This window comes from Meleagris gallopavo, chromosome 4, assembly GCF_000146605.3.
Source record: "Meleagris gallopavo isolate NT-WF06-2002-E0010 breed Aviagen turkey brand Nicholas breeding stock chromosome 4, Turkey_5.1, whole genome shotgun sequence".
Classification (NCBI taxonomy): Eukaryota; Metazoa; Chordata; class Aves; order Galliformes; family Phasianidae; genus Meleagris; species Meleagris gallopavo.
Window position 1 is genome coordinate 47,342,282 of NC_015014.2, and position 20,016 is coordinate 47,362,297.

The 20,016-nt window shown below is 36.8% G+C and overlaps 1 protein-coding gene across 1 annotated transcript in view; it reads left to right on the forward strand.

Annotated features, from left to right (window-relative positions):
• Nucleotides 1–20,016, forward strand: part of KCTD8 (potassium channel tetramerization domain containing 8) — an 86,920-nt gene that overhangs the window by 1,807 nt on the left and 65,097 nt on the right. The gene's annotated exons all lie outside the window — the stretch shown is intronic.

The window sequence follows — 20,016 nt, forward strand, 5'->3', positions numbered from 1 at the left end:
TTGGGAGGAGGGGAAGGGGAGGAATGGTGTTACTGCTGCTCCTCTCGTTAGCTGTGGGCTGAGCAGGGTTCTGACAGCGGGTACGCTGCCGCTGGGTGATGAGGCAGGCAGCGAGGGCAGAACTAGCTGACCGGGGGTGAGAAGCCTGCCTGAGAGGGGGGAAAAACTCACAGAAACTGTAGCGTGTTTACAGCCCTTAGGTAACAACGGTCGTTGGCTCCGCGTAGCTCCGGGGGTTGCGAGTCTCTCGCAGGTGAGAAGTCCCCTGGTGGGGTGGCGTTAGGTCAGTCTCTCAGGGCAGAGATCGGGCTGATGAACCGCAGCTAGGTGGAAAGCACCGGCCCCCGGCCGAGGTTCGCCTTTGAAAGGCAGAGGTCAGCCTGAAGCCTCGTGGTGTGTTTGGAGTGTTGAGTAATCCCTGCAAGAGGAAAGATGTTCTCCGGGTACGCGAGCATTCGTGTGGGCTCCGCTGCCTGAGTGGTTGTTTCAGCATCACCTGTCCCTGTGGCAGGAGGGATGCGACCCTCAGCCCTAGCAGCAGCGACCCACTTGCTCCTGGACCTAGTCACCGTGAATGTGAACGGTTTTCTATTCAGAGGAGAAACTCATTAAATACTTAACACTGCTGTGTGTTATATACGTGGGGACTGCCTTTTGCTGAACGAACTTGAGAACTTCAAATCAATCTTCAGTACTACTTTAAAACAGTTTTTGGAGGTTCGTTATGTAACCTAGCAAGCTGTCATATCTAATTAGGAAAGGTAAAAACTGAGTTGTTGGAGGAGCTTTGCATTCTTCTGAACGGACTTAGTGGTGTAAAATATGTGATAATTAAATATCCATTCTGGAAAAAGATGTACCTATTAATTTTTAAAAATAGTAGAAGTTCCTTGCTGTTATTGTCAAAGCTATGGAATAGCCTTGTTTGCATAGGCTATTAGGTGCATAATTACTTGTGGGTATTTGTGATGGTAAGAATGTTTTGTGTTATGATGTGTGTGTGCGTTATGAGGCGGCTGCTGTGTAGAACAGTGCTCTAATTCAGATCAGTGTTCCAAATTAATCCCCAGTGTATTACCACTGATTTATGTGGAATAATGCCAGGGATGAATTGGATGTTGTACAACACTGTTTCTGTTTTGATTATTTTTTTAGTTCTTTCAGCTTACTGTGTTGCAAAAAGTGAAGCAGGTAGCTAATTTTTTAATTTGATACTTAACAAAAAAATTTTGGTTTTGCCTAATATTAACGTGTCTTTCCTACTTCTGGTTGTGAAAATTGGCTGAGCTAATATAGGCTGAAAAGAAAGCGAATGTTATTTTGATTGCCTAGTTACACATTTAGAAACCCTTTTAATTAAAGTAATTTTAACATATTTTATTTTTTTTATCTAAGTGCCCAGTTGATGGGAACCTTCTGCTAGGAATAATGCTTTATTATGAAATCCCTAGGTAGATTGAGTCCGTGTTGTAGCTTTGCCCAACTCAGGAGTCTGTCAAATGGATAGAAAACAATGTGAGCCTGCCTTGCTACTCCATGCTGGTATGAGGGGACTGGTCAGGGTTACTGGCTGTAGTCTTTCCAAGAGCATTTGTGAGGACTGTATTCCTTTACTTACTCACAAAATCAGAGCTTCATACACAGCATGAGCATCTGCAACCAGCAGCTATGTTAGTTTTTGGTCTGTGACTCTGTGGCAGCCACTCAGTCCTCTTCCTCTTAGATCGTTTCTCCTGAGGAAATGTGGATGACTCTGAAAGTGTCTAGAAAAAATACATGAGGATATATATGCATTCCACCCATTTCCTTGGATAATGAATAGATTTCTGAGTGCTTCTAAGGAACATCTGAAGGCCAAAGATGGCCTTTAATCTCTGCTTCGGGAATAGATTTCAATTCTGTTTCTAGTATATCTCTAACTTCATTAGGTATTTTGAGTTGGAAAGACCGTCTCACTCCTTTAAAAAATAGAAATTATTTTCTTAAATGTTGTGGCTGATTAAATTTTCTTATACTATACATGTTTTACTTAAATTTTTAGATTGCTTAGTATCCATGAATGGATTTAGTTGTTGCAGCCTAATTCCAACTCAAGAACAAGGACTTGTTTGAGATAATGCTTCGGATTTTGGCAGCACATCCTGACAAGTACTGAAACAGCCTTTCTCAGGCTGCTCAATTCCTTCCAAAAAATAAAAATCAGAGCCTGATGGCTACGTATGTTCTCTAAACTACAGAAGCTCTAACCTTAGTACACAGAAGAGTGATTTACTTCTGTTAATACAACACAAAGTGTGTATGCAGTTTGGGAAAGAGGCCCAAGTTCTTTTGCTTCAATACAGTTTTGGGCTGCAGTACTGGACCACTGATTAATTAATTGCTACTTGGTGTGCAGTAGGTGATAGCCTTCACAGAAGTTCCACCTAGAGAGAAAAGGAATCCAGAAGTGAGGAGATCTTTCCTCACATGGCTGCAGGCAGCTCAGCAGGCCTTCTGTTGGCAGGTCTTTTTGTGAGGAAAGGCTAATTTGCATTTTTAAGCTTTTGTCTTTCTTTTGTATTTCACTGTATCTCTTGATATTGTTGTGTAATGCAGGATTGTCTGTGTATGCTATTACCATGTAGTCTTTTTCTTCTGCAGAATCTAATTGGTCTTAATGGATTTTGCATTTAACATCTGCTAGGCAATCTGACTTATGGGTGCTGAGAGCCTCGTGCTCAGCTGGAAGCTTCCTGTTCTGAATTGACATGAGTATTCTGAGAAGAATGCAGTAATGTTTCATGGAAAAAACTTTGACTTGTATTCTGTCTCAGTGATCCTGTTCTATATATGATATTTCTGTTTCTTTGTCTCCTAATTTTGTTTGTGACAGGTGACATTTGCATGAACTTCTGGCACATATTTTTCTGCTTGGTCTTAGCACTCTGAGAATACATTGGCCCAAATTCAGTTCAACATCACACTGAGATAGCTTGGGGATGGTGGGTTGGCAGGTAACTCTGAGCTGTTCCGAGGGAATGTTGTCAGAAAACCATCCAGTGGGTGGTTTCTGTGGCAATACCAAGCCAAGCTGCTATCCATCCATCATTGCTGAACTGGTGGTAGTTTTGCTACAGGGAGGGTCTGAGATACGATACCTTCCCTTTCCTCTTCCTTTTTTTTTTTTTATTTTTTATTTTTTGTTTTTTCTTTGTATGTGTATAAGATAAAGTTACTTGGAACTAACAAGGTTTAAAAGAGAGAGGAGGCTAGACCAGAAAATAAAATACAGAGTACTGAATCTCTGTGGAGTGCTAGAGGGAAGTGTGATTCAATCCATCAAGTTTTCTTGCATCATAAGCACAATGTAGGAAAGCTTTAGATTTTTGACAGTATCAGAATTTAAAAACATCGATCCTGGAAGGACTATTGCACTAAGACTTTTAAAATTTGGAGTGACTCTCCAGGTAGTCCTGTTACTTTGGAGAACTGATATAAAACTTCAGGATATTCTGCTTTATGAGTCCAGTTCAACTTTAATATTACTTAGAAATAAATAATAATATACTCATTATATTGTAATTCTTCCAAAATACATGCCCCAAATATAGAGAGATGAGTCAAAGTGTACGCTCATAAATAAATGTTATGAGAATATTTTATCTACCATTTGATATAGTGAGATAATCTGAACTACTGAAATTGTAGTTGAAATTTCAGTCACAGTTTCAATCGAGCAACTCAGTTTGAGAGACTGATATTTAAAATGTGAAATGAAAAAGAAATTAGAAAAAATTCTGCTTTTCAATCAAACAAACAAACAAAAAAACACCCTGAATTCCTTTGTAGCTAGTTTGCAAAGACCCTGATGCACAGAAAAGCTATAGGAGGAATCTATTGAATTTTACGATTGAGTAGAAGTATGTAAAACTCAGTACAATGACTTGTGATTTGATTTTGATCATTATGTTTGCATTCTGCATTTATAAAAATGAAGCTGTATTGTTAATGTTGAACCACGTTGATGCTTGGAGCTGAAGATTAGTACTGTTGCAAAGTATTTGAGAAGTAAACCTGACGGTTATTATCTGTTCTGGCTATTATATACCAGGATCAATACTAGGTAACAGACACCTTGATACAAGCAGCTTATAGTATTTGGAAGTGGAAACACTGGTTTTGATAACTATTCCAGGCTTGTACTTGTGCATTGCTTGGGAACAAAGTTCCAGTGTTAGAGAAGCTGACTTTCCTAGATCTGTGATATTTTCCAGGAGTACTGCTTATTGATGTCAGAACACTTCATGCATTTTCAAGGATTTACAGCAGTAGTTGCAGGGAAATGTTTGCCTTTCAATAGTGGGATGAGCAAGTCATATCTTATTTTTTCTTTATTGTCAACATGAACTTCTAGTTATCTACTGTTCAAGAACAGAATTTATATATAGAAGTTTTTCATAAAATATTGTTCCAGCCTCATGAATTAAAATTAAAACATTACTGCTTATCAAATATATTTTGCAATGTATTTGCTTTCACAGTGTGATATGACTGGTAATTTTGCTGCTGCTTTTTTTCCTTCACAGCAAATACCAAATTCATTATACTGTGACGAGAATTAGTGCAGTGAACAAGAATTCACTAAGCACTGCACAGAGAAAGGGTTCAACAATACTCATGTTATCCTCGTCTTGCTACAGTTCTGCATTTAGGCACAGATCTCCAGAAATGAAAAGTCAGTTAGACACCTCTCTGACATGTTGAGGATGAAAGGCTTAGTGCATGAGGAAAGAAGCAGTAGAAAGAAAGGGACTATTCAAGGCCCAGGTGGACCTTAGCAGACCTAAACAATGTAACCAGAAATAAGCAGTCACTTTTTGGTGTGCTGCTAGTATAATAGCAAGTTAAGCTAAGCATCTAAATGCACACAGGAGGAAAGTATGAGAGGTGATGTGCATCCATTTTGCCTCATCTCTGCTCAGAACCACTGTGGTACCTGCTCTAGCTCCCAACCAACTTAGCACTGTATCAGCAGCTGGATGGATCCTGGATGCCACTGCAGGAGAAGTGAGTAACATGGCTGTGCTCCAGGCTACCCCCTCATTTTCTGTCTCCAGCTTTGGATTGCTCTATTGCTGGAGTCACGTAAGTCTGTTTCAGAGATGAGTTGGCCTTGGTCAATGGGGTTTTTTCCACAATGCAGGGTATTATTTGTTTGAGGGTTGTTAGGCTTGATATAACTGTTGAGGTGATCTGGAGTCATTTTACCAGATAACATCTGCTTGCTAAGTTAGGATGTTTTTATTTTTGGATCTCAGGATGATTTTTATTTTGTTTCTCATCACTAGGTGTGGATTACTTAAAGCAGCAGAAATACTAATGGCTTTTTTTTTATGAACCAAGCCTCTGAAAGCGTAATGGAAAATCCTTGTAAATAAATAAATTACCTGGCAAATCTTGCTTTTCTTTACAATTCAAATACTTCAGGATGGATTTTAAGGGAAGGTGGTTCATGCTAAACCAAATGGGATTAGTTGCAAATAGCACGTGAAACTTGCAATCAGAACCCATTCACAGTTGCAAGATGAACTTTCCTGGAAACTGAAGCACCAAATAGTCTTTCACCAGTCTTTCACATAAAGTGAGATTCAAACTATGTGAGTAATTTATGTGGTGCCATTGTTTGTAGTATACACTATCTCGCAGGAGGTAAGCAGCAATGGTTTATAGTTTTCGTGGCACTTGTAGCTGTTAATGCCATTCAGTTATGGTTGCATTTTATCAGAATGTGTTAAGAAAATGTTTGTTACTTGTTGATTTAGTTTCAGAAGACATTTGAATGAAAGGGTACATCTTGCTGCAAGGTGCCACCCCATTTATGTAATTGCTTCTTTAAATACTTACAGGAATTCACCACATCTGTAAATATCACAGTGAGTCCATGAGTGTTCCATGTTGCTAGCAAGAAGATGAATGCAGAACTCTAAAAATATATTTTTTTCTTCGTTATGGAATATTATCTTGGAACTGTCTTTGCTAGAGTTGCTCAAAACAGTATTCAAAAGTTGGGGTCAGCATATTTACCAATTCTTTGCCCTCTGGGTACCTGCTAGGTCATAAGCTGTGTCAGGACCACTGTCAATTATGGCTGTTACAATTATTCTTTCATTTTGCAACTGTTAGTAGCTGGATCAAAATTCAATTGTTCCCTTTCTCATCGTTCCCCCATATGCGTGAATGCTATTGCAGGGTCTCTGAGCAAAGGAGGCACAGAGACAGGAACTGCCTCTGGGGGGCTGTCACCTCTGGGTGGTTGCCATACCTCTGGGCTGTGTGCGTGTTCTGTTTGTAGCACTTGCGTATGCTGTGCCTGACCTGTTTTATCATTTCAGTGATATGCACTTAGTTAGTAAAGCAAAGTGGATTATAGAATTAAAAAAAAAGCTTCCTTTTGGAATGGATTCTACAACACCTCTTAAACTATGAATTACTCAGTCCAGAGACAACTCTATCCAAAGTGTGAATGCACACGATAAGAATAACTAATGCATCAAATGCTGCACGTTCCCTTTGGGGAAGAAGGAAAAGATTGAAAAACTGAAGAGTGAAATCAACACTGTCATTAATTCTTATTAACAGAATTAAATAGTCCAGATCTTTACTTATTATGTTTCAGTTATACAATACATAATAAGTACAGCTGTTCTCTTTGCATAAGCACAAAGAAATATTCAGAAATGAAATCAGTATATTTTATCTATTATATCAGATGCTTTTTTCTTCTCTCCTCATCCTTACTGGGATTTACACTTCGGCAACATTAACAAATATTCCCAGAGAGACAGCAGAGTTGGTGCTCAGGGATTCTTGTCATGTTTTGTTGCAAACAGACTTCTGCAACTTAGGTTAATAGTGAAATTGCTTTATTTTTTATCAAATTTGCACATTTGCTGTTTCTTTCAAGATTTATAATTATGTCAGTGAATTCCATGGAAACTATTGTGTACTATCATTCTAGCAGCTTTTTACCAGTAAATGTTTTATATACTTCAAGATAGTAATGCCTAAACTCTAGTGCAAGCATGTCCATATTCATTGATAAATGTATTGTTAGTGGTATTCATAAGTGTATAATTTGGCAACATTTTTCATGAGATCGTGGAGTTCAGGATCTTGCATAGAAGGAGCAGGGCAATAAGTCTTGCTTGGACTTCATCAGAGACAACTTGACCTCTTCAAGGACCTACTTGGAAGTATCATGTGGGTTAGGGCTCTGGAAGGTAAGGGGGCCCAAAAGAGCTGGTTAACTTTCAGGCAAAGATGGTGGAATATGAAAGAATTGAAGTGGTTTAGTGCAATATTATTTGTCAGTGTGATTTTAAGTGTTCAAAAAATTCTTAATCCTTCCCATGAAAATAAAATCACTAATTTCCAGAATAAAAAACTTATTAAGGTCACCCATATTTTTTCTGTCTGTCTTTCCTTCACCAATGCTTTTTCCTTTGTTTTTCTGTTTACCTGATTGCCTGAGTTCCCCACTTTTCTCCAGAACTGAGGATCTAGAGTTTTCATGTGCTTTTCTCACTCTGCTCTAAGCAGGCTGGGTGCAAGCCTCATACAAGATAGAAGTTTGACAGTGGTATGCACTTGTGCCTTATTGACAGGGCAGATACTTTTGGTTTTGTTTTCCAGATACATTTAATTTCAGAAACGAGACATGAATTTAGCAAAAGATTTTGAAAAAATCCAATTCATGATACATCTAATATTAAAAAAGCCAGAGATTAATCTACTTAAGTTACAGTATGAATGAAACTTGTAAAATTTCAAGTATATAGTCTTGTCTTTTACAAGTACAATAAGGGTGGTACCCACATTTGTATATAGAGAAATCTATGTTAGAGATGACTTATCTTAAAAAGGTTCAGAATTGCATATATAGCCATTATAAATATGTGCAAAACTGTTCTTTTTCATCATGTGAAAAGTTTTACAGTTTATTTGACACCTAGATGTCTTTGTTTTGTTTTTGTTCTTCCTACTTGTTAATTAGTCCCTACTAAACCAACCATACATGAAGAACCACAGTAACAGTGATAAATATCCATTATGCTTAAGTAGAAGTGCTCTTTAATGTTTCTGGTCCTTAATCCAAATTTCTTTCATTTTTCATTGAAACTCATGAATATGAAGAAACATGAAAATGAGCTACAAAAATGTTAGAAAGCAGGTAAAGTAAGTCTGTAAAATAGTGCCAATAACTTAATCAGTGTAATGTGGAGACAATACAGTAGAGGAAGATAAATCTAAACAACTTTGGTTTGTTTTCTCTTAACAAACACACTTTCTTTTGCTAAATTCTTAACAGAAACCCATTTGTAGGCAGTTACTTGCAGACAGCTGCTACTATTTCTGTCGTTAATGTCTACTGTGGCTTTTCAACTGGTCTGAAACAAAGTGGAGGCGTAGCTATTCTTGCCTTTTCATCTATACTTGTCTCTTCCCAGTGTTTAGGAATTTAAATATCGCTCACTCCATTTTAAAAATAGCAGTATACAACCTTATAAAAGTGTGATCGATATTATCAAAGCTACTTGGACTTGGGAAAAAAATAGAACAAAATAGTTCAGCTATATATAATGCAAGGTAAAATAGGTTCAAGTAAGTTTGTACCTGCATTTTCCTTATCTGAAATTTTGGCTTCGTATCCTTTTGAGTGACATGCATTCACAATACCAGTTCATAGAACCTTGAGAGTGTGTGTGTGTGTATGTGCGTACTTGTGGAAGGGCTGCTCTGAAAGTAATGCCTCCTACAGTTATTATGTTGGCCCTTGCAGGTCAGAGGCAGACACTGGTGGTAAGGCAATGGAGGTGGAACCTTGTCACCAGTATTCTGCTACATTTTGTTTCTGTATCAAAGCAGAGGGGCACAGTGAGGCGGTGGGTGCTGCGTTTCAACAGTGGTGACCGCAATGTGAAAGAAAAGCCATATTCTGGACAGAAATGAAGATTTTTAAGAGCACAGCATACAGGCTCTTGTTCACTGCTCTCAAAAAATCCATAGGCTAATGGTGATGACAGTGTTGAAAAAAAAATAGCGTTTTGTAGTTGAGAATTTGACCTATCAAAGAATGATATTGTGCTCTTTGTATCTGTTGTAGTTCCCATGGAAATAAATAGGAAGCACTGTTCTTTGGAGTAACCCATATGTTAACCTTCTCATATTAAAAACAGTAACTAAAGTAGTGTAAGGAATATAACTAAGACAAATGTAATTTGTAATTCTCCTTGCAATTTTTACTTCTATCCACAGAGTTTAATTTTCTGTTTGCAGTTTATCAGAAAACTGTGCCTATTAACCTGTTTCAGTGCTATTGTAACTCACAAACATCAATCTCTGACCATTTTCTTTTTTCCTGTGAATTTTCATCCTGCTGTCAGTTTGTCTCTGGGGCTGTTACAAGGGAATATACCATTTCTAAATGTTACAAAGACAGACAAAGTTCATCTCCTTAAGCTACCACTTCCCCCACCCACTCCCCCTTACAAAGCAAGCAAACAAAATGTTTGGAATAACATAGCAGTATCTTTCAGCTTCAGAATAATTCTGTAATCCCATAGGATAAAAGATACAAACTTTCAGAAATGTGTTGGTTTACAGTATGTGGAATTCCTGAAGTTTTATCCCACTAGCTGCCAAGTTTATAGATTCACATGAACTTAGTGATCAACCTGGCCTCCAGTCATAATAACGCACATGTTTTCACTTGCATCCTTTTGTTACTTGCACTTTTCACGTGCAGTGGAAGTAGTTTGGTGTCTAAATTGGTGAAATTATTCCCCTAAATAACTGCATCTGTAATGACATTTAATTACAGGAAGAAGAAGACACTTGCTGTTGGAGAGATTAGGGTAAATGTTGGCTGTCTAATCATATCTCTGATGGCTGAGCTCTGGCAGCACTTTATTACTAAATCCTCTTGCTATGGGGGTGCTGAATAAAATCTGTGTTTTCCACACAAGTGTGTGTTTAGATTTATTCCAAGTTTTTGCTATTTTTGGTCTGAGGGATGGGACACAACTGTAGGACTGGACTTAATGTTGATCACGGCTGCCAAAATCATGGATTGCCTTTGGTGGGCTGGGCTATGGGGAATATGTTGCACTTCTGGGGTGATTTCTGTTTTGATTTTGTGGTGTTTTATTTGTGATGTACTTTAATTGTGTTCCATTGGATCACAATTATTGATCAGTCTTTTATGACAATGTCTGTTTCATTACCATGAAGAACTAACAAAATGTGGGGGGGGGAGGGAGGGGAAGGTACATTAGAACCTTTTCCCTTTTCTTGATGCTTGAAGATTTCATACCTGCCATATTTTCCACTGTGTGTATCTTCAATAAAATGGAAAGATGTTATCAAGAAGGTGCTGTCATGCCCAAGGAGGTTGTAGATGCCCCATTCCTTTTATAGTTAGATGTGTGTCTTATGGTGTTCTTAACTATCCCCATAATTCATGCATAAGAAAAATGGTAATCTTGCAGTCTCTGAAAAAAGAATAAATTTATTATGGGTTTCTACCCCTGTTATTTCATCTGTTGTATTATATGTAAAAGAAACTGCTAGGCATTCAAAGTCATGAACTCTGTCCTGTCCAGGATGGAACAATCTTATGCATAGACCAGTTGTTCACATCAGTATAGCTGAGTCAATCCAGCTGAATGAATGTGTAACAGTATAGCAAGGTGGTTAATTATTAAAATATTTAAACAATTTATTTCCTTGAATTTTTTCCATCAAAATGGAATATTCATTAGAATTATGCAAAAAGTGGTGGATGTTTCTCTTGCTTTTCCCACACCACTGCATATTGCTACAGAGTCTTTTTGTCTGTTAAAAAAACCCCTTTTGCCAGCAGACTAAAACAGAAGTATTGCTTGTGTTGATTGACACCTAATGGATAAATATACATATATAATTTTGGAGAAGAAGCATAATAAAAATATCTTAAGACAGGTCTTATAACTGTTGTAAGTTATCAAAGCAATTTTAATGTCAATGAAATTGACAGTTATACGTGCTAAAATGTTTACTCATTGAAAGTTATTCTCTGGGGTAGTGCTTGTTTTGCTAACATGCTGTATTTTCCACCAGCATTCGTGGTAATTGGTCAGATTAGTACTAATACCTTGTTATGAGTTCACCTACATGCACCTAGAGAAAGTTTGCCTGTCATAATGGTGTTAACTATATGTTCCCTTCTGTCTACATTAAAAATTATACAGAACTTATGTGACACTGTGTTTAAAACTTTACGGCTTGGCTGTCCTTTGCTTCTCGGAGACTTACACAGAAGGGTGAATGCATGCTCTTCTTCAGGATCTCTCCTTGAGAGGAGAGGAAGGGATAGAATCATAAAATCCTTAGAGTTTGGAGGGACCTCTGACGGCCATCTAATCCAACTTCTCTGCAATGAACAGGGACACCACAGCTAGATCAGGTTGCCCAGGGCCTTATCCAGCCTTGCCTTGAAAGTCTCCAGGGGAGGGGCATCAACCCCTGGACAACACTATATAACCTGTTCCAGTGCCTCATCAACCTCACTATAAATTTTTTTTTTTTTCCAGAGGAAGAGCAGCCATGGTGTTTTAGCAAGTTCTTTTTGTCCCTAAGTTGGTGTTATGTGGAGTTTAGCTTCTCAGCAGATTGCAGGGGGCAGCCTCTCAGGACTTCTTTCAGGTTCTTCTTCAGAATTTAGTTGCTCTAATAATTCTGTTTATGTCTGTCATCAGCTTCAAGCTCTTCTTCACAGACTTGAAGGCTGCATAATTGCTTTATGTTATAAAATTGTTTTATTTGTTTGTGATCGTGTGAATCAGAAGCCCAGTATCCATGTTTTTGGCACACTTCAGTTTCCCTTTCTACCTTTATTTGTAGACTACCAATGGAACTACAATAACAAATTAGCAAAAATAAATATTTTTTCATTTAAGGTTACTTAAGGTTATGATTTGCCTTATTTATATGTATATATTTTATTGCATCAATAAATATTTAAAGAAAAGGCATTAGCTAAACTATGATAACCTCACTCAGTATTCTGACTGAGTCATATTATGGTGGTTTGAAACAAGTATAAGTAAAGCACTTTATGAAAGATGTTTTCTTTATAAAATTATTGACAAGCATTAAATACTTGGCAAGATATTACTTTTTTTAAAATAACATTTAAGAAATGGAAGGTTATACTAACATGATTCAGGATGCTATTGCAGATAAATATTTCAGTGATCCTATGTGCTTATTAGCATGGTTAGTGTTGAAGTAATTTTATTTACTGTATGATTTGTAACACAAAAGAATTCCTAGATTACTTTGCACAAAGAGTTATCTGTTCAATTTTAATTGAAAGCATCTTGAAATCTTTGCATTCAGTTCAAATGTACTTACACAGGCTACATGCAGTTGTCAAAACACAAGTGTTCAGTAATCATTTTATGTAGTGCGAAATCCTACATGCAATATATATGTTGTATTATCAACTGGAATCACTTTAACATAATTTTCTCTACCTTTGTATATTCTCCTTCCACGTTCTACCTTTTTTACAAGATTTTCCTTCTGCATGTTTTTTTTTTTTTTTTAGTAAATGCTAATGTTCCAATCCTGACTGGATAGAAAAATTGTCTTATTGCCACATTAGAGACAAAGATAATAAGTATTTTAATCAAGATGCAGAATCTTACTAGCAGACTTTTCAGAGACATTGGTACAGCCTGGATTCAGAGCAGAGTTTTGTTGTGGTGCAGATGATATGGAATAATTAGATCAGCTCAACCATACTGTCATGATATCGTTCCAGGAAAAAAAGTAGATTAAAGTGTTACTTGAGTAGTTAAACCCCTTGATTAGCACAGCGGTAATACAGAGGTTACAGTAAACTGTAGAAATAGGAAGGTATTTATGATCTTTGTAGCCAATCTGCAACTTCTGTAAAATAATATGTTAATTCCATTGCCTTGTATCATGTGCAGCTCAAAATTCGTACAGGCAAAACAGGTGTGCGTTCTTTGTGTGTCTATTGAACAAGATTGCGGATAATTGCACAGGGACAAAACATCAGAAACTTAGGACTATATGGAGAGTAATATTATTAAAAAATAAGAGAAGATCTTGAGGTAATGTAGATGCAGAGGCAAAACTCAAAGTTCCTGATATCTCGTTCTGTAGTCCATCTGATAATGTGCAATACTTCTCGTTAGAGAATAAAGCCTTGGCATAATAAATTTGATATCAAATTTCAGCTAATTAAGAAGTTCTTTTTACTACGAGGTTCCTGCCACTAACTACTGTAGGATTTTGTTTCCAGTTTTACAAAGTTACTGCAAGTAAAACTACATAGACTGGGGGCTCTGATGAGCTTTTCAGTCCTGTCACAGTACATTCTAATGGAAACCATTGCAGTCTATCAAGTCAAGAAGTTTCCTATGAAAAGAAGAGCTTATTTGTCTTGTCCTTCAGAAGAATGACTAACCTTATGATATGATTGATATGTATGGTGTTCGAAATATTTCAAGAGAGACTGATACATTTCATGTGCCATGGTGCAAAACCCTTCTTTTCTTTTTCCTGCATTTGTTATATTGATTTTCCACACTAGGTGGCAGTGCATTAGCACTAGCACAAAACGGGAATTGATTTAATTTGTCCAAGGGGGAAGAAATCCTCCTGTTTCATGTTTCTTTATGCATACATAGCTGAAAGAATTATAGACAGGAGGCTGGATTATGATCAGCTACATATGGATATGCAAAGGAAGATACAAATCATTTACCCTCTTCCTTTGTATAAAAGAAAATCCATTCAAGCCATTTGAATCAGGCTTACACTAGCTGTAGGTGAGATGAACCAGGTCTCTCTCTGTGCTCTCCCCAGAGAACTAGATCTATAAACTTAATGTTAAGCACTTTATTGAGGGTAAATCCAGACTTAGAGCAGATTGCCTCACAGTTTTGAGCCATATGTTGTCTACACTGAGAAGTGTAGTGAAAGGAAAACAGCTCCTTTTTCTTTCCAAGAAAACTGGGAGCTGGAGAGATGGGGGAGGTGAAGAACAGGAGGAGATGACAGGAGGCTCCTACATATTGTTGTGTTGTTGCCAATGGGTAGCCAAGACATGTACACGCTCTTATGGGTGGGAGTGCACTCCTGGGTTGTGCTGTAGTGAACCTGCAGTATTCCAACTAACTTGAAGCCTTCTGACTAATTGAAAGGTCTACAAAACTGTGATGGCAAAAAATGTTCATTGTTAGAAATATTTGGGCCCTGAGAGCATAAATGTGATAGACATGAAACTTGAAAACGGGAAGCTTGAAGTTGAAATTTAACTTGAAATTAAGATATAGTGTTTGAAATTTATGGATAAGGCAGTTAATTCATGTTAAAATCCATATAACAAACAAAACCCCATAACCCTTTGTCATTCATTTCTGGTGTTCATATTTTCAATCCCGTCTTTCACTGCTGTGCAAGAAGACCTCCAGCTAATCCTGCATAAGGTGGATGTAGAAACTTGAAAAGCAGTATATGTGAATGGCCTTTGCAGTTAAAAATTCACATACATTATTTGGGGTGATTAAATAATAAATAAATAGACAAGTGGCAGTCAAACAAACACAAAAAAAATAGATCTAATACAGGAATAATTGATTGTATGAAAAAGGATTGAATAAAAGAAGATATAAAAGAGCTTGAAGAATGGTATCAGAAAGTCAATTGTTACCAAACAACTAAATCTCCCTATGTAAATTTCTTTTCACAAAAGAGGTTTGCTCAAAAATAAGATAATTGTTTCAAGTTTCATTCAAATTTATACTTACAGGAGATAAATTTGCTGTACTACCTTTATCTTGCTCACTGGAGGTAAGCATTTTAAAATTAGGAAAGCTTTGCCTGAGGCTGGGAAGAATACTGCCGAGAATATGTTTACTTCGAGAAAATTTGACTAAAATCATTGTCTCCTGGGAACTCAATGCATGTAGCTTCTACCTTATTTATTCAGCTTTACTTTATTTTATTTTATTGCTGCATCCATACTGAACAAGCTGAATAAAAACAAATTGAAATGCAGGAAAACAGATTTTCTCACACTGATTTTTACCAGGTCTGCTACAGTAGCTGAAAATTCATCAATGCTGCTGGAAGGAAAGCCAAAGGAATATTTACCTGTCTTCTACCATGATGTCTACAGAAAGTAAATCTTCTAGAAAAATAGGTTGCTGTAATTTGCTGTCATTTTTTTTGCATATCACAGGGAGTGATCATCCTGCCTATAATTTATTTCATAATTCTGCCAGAAGTGAAGATGCAGCTGACTAGCCATAAAAATGCAATGGAAATTTTATTTGAAAGTATTACTTAAACAATTCCTTGTTAGTTAGGGGAAGCAACAAATGGTGCAAAGTTATAATTTATTTGGAATGTTGTGCTAGAGTGAGCCTAACCCTTGTGGCAATTATGTGGGAAGTAAAAATTGCCACCACTCAACACCTAGACTTAGACCATCCAATCAATTCTTTATCCAGAAAATAGTTCAGCTTGTGAAATCGCACCTTCCAATTTAGAGATAAGATTGTGATATGTGACCATATCAAAGGCCTTGCACAAGTCCAGATGACGTCAATTGCTCTTTCTTTGTCTACTGAAGCTGCTGCTCCATGATAGAAGGCCACCAGAGCGGTAAGGCACAGTCTGCCCTTGGTGAAGCCATGCTGGTGGTCTCTGATCACCACATTGTCTTGTCTTAGCATCTCAACCAGAAGGATCTGTTCTACCATCTTCTTAGGAAGAAACGAGAGGCTCACTGGCTTGTAGTTTTGTGGGTCTTCCTTTCTCCCTTTCTAGAAAATGGAAGTGATGTTTCCTTTTTTTCCAGTCACCAGGGACTTTGCCTGACATCCATGACTTTTCAGATATGACTGAGACTGGCTTGGCAACTGCATCAGCCAGCTACCTCAGTTCCCAGGAATGCGTGTCATCCAGCCCCATAGGCTTGTACACATTCAGCCACACAAGGCCATCTTAGACTTGTTCCTCTTGTACGGTGGAAGGCAGTTTATTCTCCTGACCCCCGCCTAGAGGTTAAAGGACAAAAGAGGTGTCCTTTATGGGCAGTGAAATCTGAGACCAAGTGGTTTTCCACTTAGACTTCTTCACGTCAAGAGCAGATATGGCACAGAGCACTTAGAAGAAAAAGGTCTGAGGTATCTCAACTATATAAATAAATAAATAACAGTGTCTCTAAAATCAGTATCTATAAAATCAGTATTTATTTACACGAACAGTGTTATGCAATAGCTATAAAATCTAAACTATTATTTTTATATATGAGTATTATGCAGAAGTTTAAAAGTGGGGAGATTTGTTGCTGGTTTTTGTTGCTATTGCTGTTTTTTATAATTTGTTTTAGTTTTGTTTTCTTTCCCAAACAACTTGTGGACAGGCAATGAATTGGGATTTTCCCTTTGATATAAATCTTCAGGAATAGAGCGAGTGAACTCTTTGCAGAGTTTCAGTCTTTCATTTTCTGTTAGGAGCACACAGTTTCACTGACTGGATGATACATGGCATCCAGAGACAGGGCATCCCTCTGGATCCCACACAGCTAGAATCTCCTTAATATTAACATAGTTGCATTTTCAGATACTCCTCCAACCAATCCATGAAGTCTGCAGATCAAAATCCAACTAAAAAGGAGAAAGATAAGTTGTTAGTGTTTAAAGTAAGTAGTAAAGAAACATGACATCTATATTTTAAAGTCTCATCTGATTATTTCATCAATAAATCTGTAGCCATTTTCTCTTTTTTTTATTAATTTTTTTTTATTTATTTATTTTTTTATTTTTTTAAGAGTCTTGTATTCAATACACTGGAGAAGCAGCAGAAACCTATTTTTTGTTCAGGCAAGCCACAAGCAATTTGCTCTAATAGCAGATTTTTATCTTGCTCACTTGGCAGTTCTGATTAGATCTGAAGAACAAACGAATGACAGGATTCTTTATACCACCCAGATGACTTGTCTTTATTCATATCCATGATTTGACAGTGGGTTTGCTTTCAAGAATCAGGCTTCGCAAGCATACGGTTTATGCTTATTTGTTAGATTTTTCACACTCATAGTCCTAGTTTTATTCCCTCAATAAGGCAATGTGTTCTTCCAGACTGTTTTTCTGGGTTTACTGTGGCTGTGTTTTTGCTAAACAAAACAAAATATTGAGCCTATACAGTTTTGATAATCTGGTATTCATGAAGAAAACATTCAAGGTATTTATGAGTTTTTACTACTGCTTTCCCTCAGTGTTTTGCTTGCCTCCTCCTGGTTCTGAAATGTCATCTCTGTACGGAGTTACTTCTGTTCCTGAATTCACATCAGCATTCCTTATTACAGCTTGTATGCTGTCCAATCACTTACCAGTCAAATTTTGCAGATTACACATGTGAATTACTCTAAACATTGCCTGGGATATATCCTTCTATTTCACTGGAACTGGGAAAAGCATCCTGCCATAAATTTAGTTTTGAATGGCTTTTCTTGTCGTAGGTACTCCCACAAAACTTTCATTACACACTCCTATTGTCCTTCTGGTTTCTGCCTTTCTCCTTCTTACTTGAACCTATAAAATATTTTTATGTTTGCCATTACCATCCTTTTAAGGTGTTTATAAATAACTATATTGTCCTTTTGACTGTGACATCATCTTTCTTATACCTTTCTCAGTTTCAATTTCTGCATGCATTTTTAATTTTTTTTCTGTTTTTCTACCTCTGTATTTTGTTCTTGCTCTTTTTGTTCTGTTTCTTTCGATATCTTTAAGGATTGTGTTTGTTTCTTTATTTGTATCTTTGCTTAATTTGAAAGTTTCTTTTAGGCTTATATGGTTGCTTCTAAATGGAAGGTGTTCTACCAGCAATTGAAGACTTTATACTCAAGGATATTTAACAAACAGTCCAGTCTATCTTATTTAATGATTTATTAATTTCTAATACAGTTAAAATCTTTAAAAGACATCAGTCTTGGTTCTTTCTTAATTGTCTATTTTCTTACCTCCATCCTGCTGGACACGTGGACACAGCTTCCAATCTTTAACCGTTACTTCCTGTGGTCCCATTCTGTTCCACAGCAGTGTAAGTTTCTCGGGTGACATAGTGGAGATAAGAGGTTTCTATTTTCTTTGTAAAATGTCATACTTCCTTATTTTTGTTCTTTCCATCTGTATTTTAAAATAGAGGCTGAAATACATAGTCTTGCTGTTAAGTGTTTCCACTCTCTACTTTTGTTTTCTGCTGTAGTTCTAGTCCTTAGCCCAGACTAAAGCCAAGCTGTGGATATCCTTATAGCATAAATATAAAGCCTTGTGCATTTTTATTTTCTTAATATGGACACACACACACAAAAGCTGAAACCTTCTAAGACATTAGAGTCTACATTTTACTTCCTGTTTTTGTTTGTAGTGGTTCTTAACTTTCACCCTCACTTCAGAGATTCTCCACAATTCATATGAAAGAGTATCAGTAAAGTTAAGGAGATAGATTTATGTCTTATTCAGTTAGAGACAATAACTTAGAAAGTTGAAATAAAATCATTAATGTGCTGATATTACTATGTAATTATGTAATGAATTTTCTTATTTGAAAACTTCCCTAAGAAATTAAAGGGGAAATGGCTGATTTTATCTACTTGGAACATTATTTGAATAAGAAAACGTAGAAAATAGCTGTCCTAAAAATTAATGTCCATTCTTTATTTTTATTCTCTGTATTCTGTGAACTTAATTTTCTAGCTTTAGGTGTGCAACTTTAGCATTGCCTTCCTGTCATTTTAGTTTTGTGTAACTTAATATTAGCTGAGTGTTTATGGAAAACAATATTTCCTACCAAGACAGCAAGAGAATCACAAAGCATTAAAATTCAAGAGGAGTTGCTTAAGGGGAAGGATCATGCTCAATCGTTCCATGTCTTAAGAAGTCAGCCACAAAAGACATGGGATATTTATCTGGAATGATCACTATGCTATTTATGTATAGGAGACAAAACCAGAACTGGCATTTTAATTTAAATATCCAATTTGCTGGTCCCAAGGATCTTTGGTATCACTATTAAAATTACTCTTCCTCTTATTTCAGCATTGCAATGCAAACAGCCATCAGCCTGTGATGCTGCCTTAGACTCACCAGGCTGATAGGGACACGCGGAGTGGGCAGCCTGGGCCAGCATGGCTCGTCCTTGGGAAAACCAAGGTGGTCACAGTGGGAAGGGAGATCGAGGTGCTTCTGCTTTGGAAGAGCAGGCACAGGAAACTGAGGACAAGGACAAATGCAGTTGAGAGGGTTTTTAGCACTTTTCTAAGTGGCTAAATACAGTTTAGTCAACCAGTAGTACAGAACTCAGAATGTCATGTGTTCATGTGAATATTTCTCTTGGACTTGGTGCACATACCTCATATCTTGTCATTGGTGTTCTTAATGTACTTACTCTACTATTTGACACTTAATGTATCAGTTGAATTAAATCTTCCAAAATAGAACATCTTTGCTAAAACCTGCAATCCAGACCTTTTATTTAATCTATCAGAGAAACCAAATGAAAATCATTCATTTGCATTTTTGTTTGACTCAATGAAGAAAAAATTCTGATTTCCCTATGTTATTTCCAAGTGATAGCACTGATTTCCATTCCTTTGTAAATCATGTATCATACAATGTTCCTCTTTTCTGTTTGCATTTCTTAATCATTGAGGAGTGGCAGGACTGTTTATTTTTTACTGAAGTATTTGCCAAAAATGTCTTTAGAAGGAGTTTGCTGAATTTCTTCTTTTTCTGGCTGGAGAGTGAAATTTGTTTCTAATTATTGTTATTATTTTTGTCAAAGGAAATTAGAAATTTTACCTTACTCCTTCTTCCAGATTACAAGAGATTTTCAAGACCTATAAGAATTTGAAAAAAAGATTTTGTATCAACTGGAAATTGAATATCTGAA